The sequence below is a fragment of the Myotis davidii genome, unplaced genomic scaffold, assembly GCF_000327345.1.
Source record: "Myotis davidii unplaced genomic scaffold, ASM32734v1 scaffold37, whole genome shotgun sequence".
In the NCBI taxonomy this organism is placed as follows: domain Eukaryota; kingdom Metazoa; phylum Chordata; class Mammalia; order Chiroptera; family Vespertilionidae; genus Myotis; species Myotis davidii.
The window spans coordinates 1601660-1607745 of NW_006289395.1; the positions used below are offsets into that span (position 1 = coordinate 1601660).

The 6086-nt window shown below is 48.1% G+C and overlaps 1 protein-coding gene across 1 annotated transcript in view; it reads right to left on the reverse strand.

Moving 5' to 3' along the window:
• The window catches only part of PIK3R5 (phosphoinositide-3-kinase regulatory subunit 5), a 34385-nt gene that overhangs the window by 1215 nt on the left and 27084 nt on the right, over positions 1-6086 (reverse strand). The window lies entirely within an intron of this gene.

Sequence of the window (6086 nt, forward strand, 5' to 3'; positions counted from 1 at the left end):
GCGCGGGGGAGGCACCCAGCTGCGGGCCCACCCTCATCTCCTGTGCGTGTGAGGCTGTGGGGCTGGACGCCTCTCTGGCGCCTCCGCTTGGAGCAGACAGGGGTGTGGGCGGTGCCTCTGGGGGGCACGTGGAGCGCAGGTCAGGGACCTCAGGGAGGGGTCTGAGGAGGGTGACTGAGCACTACACTCTGAGCCCCAGAGGACGCTCCAAGCTGCCAGAAGAGAACAAACTGCTAAATTGGACGTCATTAAAATAAAGACCATCTGCTTGTCAAAAGGCACTGTTACGGAAATGAAAAGACAAGCCACAGACTGGAAGAAATATTTGCAAAACATTTACTGGATCTGCAAAAGGACTGGTCTCCAAAATACACAGAGAAAACATAATTTGACATTAAGAAAACAAACAGTCCGATTTGAAAATGGGCAAAGCACCTGAACAGACACCTCACCAAAAAAGACATGCACTTGGCAAATAAACACACGGAAAGGTGCTCAATGTCACGGTCACTGGGGAGTCGCAGATTAAGACAACAGCGATATCACCGCACACCCGCTGGCATGGGTAAACCCCAAATGCTGGCCACGCCGGGTGCCGATGGAGCCACAGGAGCGCTCATCCGCCTGGTGAGAGTGAGAAGGGCCACCGCCACTTTGGACGGCAGCCTGGCGTTTGTTTTGCAACTACACATGCTTCTACCAGATGGCTGAGTGATGGTGCTTTTTGGTATTTACCCAAATAAGTTGAAAATCCATGTCCACACGGAAAGCAGTACATGAATGTTTATAGCAGCTTCATTCATAATTGCCCCAAACTGGCATCAACCAAGATGTCCATCAGTAGGTGAATGAATAAACAGATCAGGGTACATCCATACAATGGAATATTATTCAACAACGGAAAGAAATGAGCTATGAAACCACGGGAATACATGGAAGCGCTTTAAGTGCCTATTGCTAAGTGAAAGAAGGCAACATACTGGAAAAGGCTACATACTGCATGGTTTCAACTGTATGATATTCTGTAAAATGTGTTACAACGGAGACAGTAAAAAGATGATTGGATTCCAGTCTAATTAATAAAATAATGGTGTCAATTTCTTTACTATATTAGCCTACTCAGTATATCCATTTCTTTCGTCAAATTGGCAAATTGTATTTTTGAGAAATTTCTTCATTTTACCCAAAGTGCCAAATTTATTGGTGAATGTGTAATATCCTTTTATTATCTTTTTTAGTGTGTATAGGACCTCTTTTTCATTCATGATATTGATAATTCTCTCTCTCATCAGCCTTGCTGGGGTTTATCAATTAGTATGTTGTTTTCTAATTTATAGATTTCTGTAATCACACTTATTTCCTTCCTTCTACTTTCTTGAGGATTGATCTACTGTTCTTTCTCTGGCTTTTTGAGATGTAAATGTAAATAATTGATTTTTAGCTATTGCTCCAGTCTAAGATATCCTTTTTATGGAAATAAATTTTCTCCAAAGCATGGCTTTAGCATCCTAAGAGTTTCAATATCATATATCCATTATTAACCAGTTTAATATATTTTCTAGCTTCCATTTTTATTTTATGTATTTTTTTGACCTGTGAATTATTTAGGGATGTTGTGCTTAATTCCCAAGCAGTTGGGATTTTCTCTTTATATATATAATTTTAATCCTCACCCGAGGATATATTTTTCCATTGACTTTTAGAGAGAATGGAAGGGAGAGGGAGAGACAGAAAGAAACATTGATGTGAGAGAGACACATCGATTGGTTGCCTCCCGCATGCCCCTGACTAGGGCGCATGCCCCTGACCAAGGCCAGGAGCCTGCAACCAAGGTACGTGGCCTTGACCGGAAACGAACCGGGGACCCTTCAGTCCGCAGGCCGACACTCTATCCACTGAGCAAAACCAGCTAGGGCTAATATTTTTATTGATAGTCTAATTTCAGTGCAGTCAGAGAACATACTTTGTTTGATTTCAATCATTTGAAATTTGATATTCTATTTGTATTTAAAAGTAATGTGAATTCTGTCGGACACAGTGTTCTATTTCAAAAAGATCACATTTATTTTATTTATTTACTAGGGGCCCAGTGCATGAATTCGTGCACCTTGAAAGGAACTGTGGGTCGAGAGGCTGTGGTAGGCACAGGGGTGGGTCTCGGCCCATCCTCCACACCCCCACCTGGCCCCTCCTGCCTTGGCCCCCTGTCCCCTGTCTACCGGCAGCCCTGTTCCTGCTGCCACCACTCCCGCCGGCCCCGCTTACACCCACTGACAGCATGGAGCAGTTGGGCCTGGCACCAGCACTAGCAGCAGGTGCAAGCAGGGCCAGTGCTGTCAGTGGGTGCGAGCGGCGGTTGTTACCCCGATCGCCCCTCAAGAGCAGGGGGTGGAGAAGCCCTCAGGGGTGATAGGGCTGGCAGCTGCCGCTCGCACCTGCTGATGGCACCGAGTGATTAGGACCAGCACCAGCAGTGGGTGTGAACAGTGACTCCGGTGCCAGCTGTGGGTGCAAGCAGGGTTGGCGCCGTCAGCAGGTGTGAGTGTCAAGTGGGACTGCGGCGCATGGGAGCAAAGAATTTTCAGTAACCACCAGAGGCTCGCCCCCACGACAACAACCGGCGACCTGCCTTAGTCTGGCGACCCCGCTCACCTGCTCCACCATCCCACCACGGCCAATGCCCACCATATTCCGCACACGCCCCCTGGAGGTCAGCACACGTCATAGCGATCAGTTGTTTGGTTGTTCCAGTTGTTCTGCTGTTCAGTCTCTATGCATATTAGCCTTTTATTATACAGGATAGAATTATTTATATTTTTTAAATATATTTTTATTGATTTCAGTGAGGAAGGGAGAGGGAGAGATAGAAACATCAATGACGAAAGAGACTTATTGATTAGCTGCCTCCTGCATGCCCCTTACAGGGGATGGAACCTGCAACCCGGGAATGTGCTGATTAGGACCAGCACCAGCAGTGGGTGTGAACAGTGACTCCGGTGCCAGCTGTGGGTGCAAGCAGGGCTGGAGCCGTCAGCAGGTGTGAGTGTCAAGTGGGACTGCGGCGCATGGGAGCAAAGAATTTTCAGTAACCACCAGAGGCTCGCCCCCACGACAACAACCGGCGATTGAGTTCCTGCAGTATCAGTTATTGTGTGTAACTCATAAGCTGTTGCTGGTGATCCTTGTGCACTTGGGAGTTCTAAAAATAATAGTTCTTAACTCTCTCCCTGCTGCAATGTGGAGGGGCCGGATGAGGACTGATCCCCGAAGAACTGCTGCAGGGATGAAGGCTGTGAATAACCAATGTTATGGGAGAGTTCACAGTGGCTGGTGGTAGATAGAAACATCAATGATGAAAGAGACTCATTGATTAGCTGCCTCCTGCAAGCCCCATACAGGGGATGGAACCTGCAACCCGGGAATGTGCTCCAACTGGGAATTGAACCATGACTTCCTGGTTCATAGGTCCATGCTCAACCACTGAGCCACACCAGACAGGCAAGATCACATTTATTAATTGTTTCGTCCGGATCCTCTATATCACTACTGGTTTTTTGTCTATTTGTTCTATCAGCTATGGAAAGAAGTGTGTTAACGTATTTCACTGTGGCTGTAGAGATGTGGAAACAGTCTCTGCTTTATAGTTTAAATGCATGTCATGGGATGCCTGCAGACTCATGATGGTGATATTTTCTTGTTGGATTGACTCTTTGATCTTTATAAAATGTCCCTCTTTATCTTTTGTTTCTTGCCTTAAAAATGTTTGATATTTGGGTCATGTGTGCATGGTGTTATCCTTTTAGTTTCTCTGTGTTCTTAAGATTTAAAGTATGTCTCTCATGAACAGTGTATAATTTTAAAAAATCATTGGACAATACTAGGTATAGAATTCTAGGTTGAGGGGGTTTTGCAGCCCTTTGAGGGTGTCATTTCGTTGTCTTCTGGCTTCTACTGTTACTGTTGAGAAGAGAGATCTCAGTTTTATCGTTGATCCTTTGATAATAACATGTATTTTTTCCTTGGGCTGTCTTTACGTTTTCTTCATTGCCCTCCCCCTTCCCTGCCCCCACTCCCCACAGGAGTTTGACAACGAGGTACTTGTGTGTTTTAAAATATAAACTCCAGATTTTATTGGAATTTCACCCATTTTTTGCATTAATATTCTCTTTCTGTTTCATGAGCCAATCCGGGTACCACATTGCATTTGGTTTTCAGGTTTCCTAAGTCTTCTTTGGTCCTTCCTCGTTTTTTTATGACACCGACTGTCCGAGGAGCTGGTCAGATTATCCTGTAGAATGTCCCACATGGGTTCCCCGATATCTTCTTCGTTAGACTAGGGTTATGGAATTTGGGGAAGAAATCGGAAGTGAAGTGCTCTTCTCATGTAATTTTGTTTTTATTCTGTAGGAGACTTGCTGAGCTTACTGAACGGGTGGATGAGATTGGCCGAGTTAAGAGCTGTTGTGCCCCTTCACTGTTGGCCAGTTGGATGTTAGGAGCAGATGCTGCACCAGGCCCAGGCCCAGGCCCGAGGAGGCAGCACCTGTCGCTGCTTTCCTGTTTAGAGCTAACACGCCGGCCCGAGGTGCCGGGGGGACCCACCCAGCAGACTGGAGCCCAACCTGCAGCTCGAACCCAGCCACTCTGAGCCCGACCTAGACACAGGGCCCCCTCGATGCCCAGAGATGCATGAGCGAGACTAACTAAGCACAGTCAGTGCACAGAGCATCGGTGTGCTTTCCTGTTTGCAAGAGGGGCCGGGGCAGACCTGGGGCATCTCACACGTCCTTCTGCCTCCATCTCCAGCAGCCGTGTTTGGAGCAGTTGTGTTTGGTGCTCCGTACTCCTCCCAGGTCACAGCTGTGCTCCACCACCCCTCTCCCTCCTCTTCTCTCCCTCCCCGTGCCCCAAGACTGGCAACTGCCCCAGACCCGGAGGGCCAGCATTGAGCTGACTTTCCTTCCTCCCAGCAGCATGGTAAGGCTTAAATGGAACCGTGCCGGGGAAAATTTAAGCACAAATACCTTTTCTACAGAGAAGAACATTCCCCAAACCAACACAACAACCCCCCAAGAATCTTATTTCTGCTGTAGGTGAAATAATGTATGTGAACTGCCCAACTAGCAGTTAACTGTCACACAACAAAATAACTCTCGGTCATTAAATACAAGATTGATGTTTTATTTAACAATAATATTAAATTCAATTCATCCCTACCCTTGCTCATATAGTAGGACATCTTGTTCACACAATAAAAAATATTGACAGTATAGAGCCGGCCACTCTCTGGAGCCTGGCTGGGTGGGAGGAGTGGCGACTCCGGGTAGGAGCTGGCCCTGCCCACGTCTCTCCAGTTGTGAATCCTCTGGGCTCCGATAGGCCCAGAACCTTTGGATCAGGATGAAGCAGGAGAGGAAGGAGGGGGTCTGTGGGGGATACAATTGTCCTTGGACACCTCTCCTCTCACACAACATGCCCACCTCCGCCAGTTCAAACCCTGGCCCCGGCCCTGCCCTCCACCCGATTGCCCTGGCCTTTATTTATTTGTTTGTTTATTTATTTATTTATTTATTTATTTATTTATTTACTACCCTGGACCTGAGGATCCTTTTTCACTGATTTTTAGAGAGAGTGGAAGAGGGAGAGCGGGGGACAGAGATGGGGGGCTGGTCTGAAAAGTCTCATCCACATTTCTGGGGTTGAGGGGACTGAACTCCGGACACAAAGGGTTTCCCAGGCCTTTGACAAAGGAAGGAGTGGGCCCGCTGGGCTGCAGGTTGGGAGCGGAGGCCTAACCCAGACCTCAGAGCACCAGGGCCTCCGGTCTTTCTTCTAGAAAGGATATGGAGCATGTTGGTGGCCGGGGCCCTCAGAGGTCAGCTCTCCTTCTACCTCCGGAATCTGAGGGGCTGTGTGGCCAGGCCGCTCTCTCCCTAAAGCCTGTTTCTGTCTCAAGCAGAGCCCCGGGGCCCCAGACACCACCGACGTGCTGCCCTGCCCAGTGCGGGGCCCACGGCAGGACCTGGACCCCACGCAGGCCCCTGTGGTTCTCCACCAGGAGCGAGACCCTCACCGCCAACCGACCG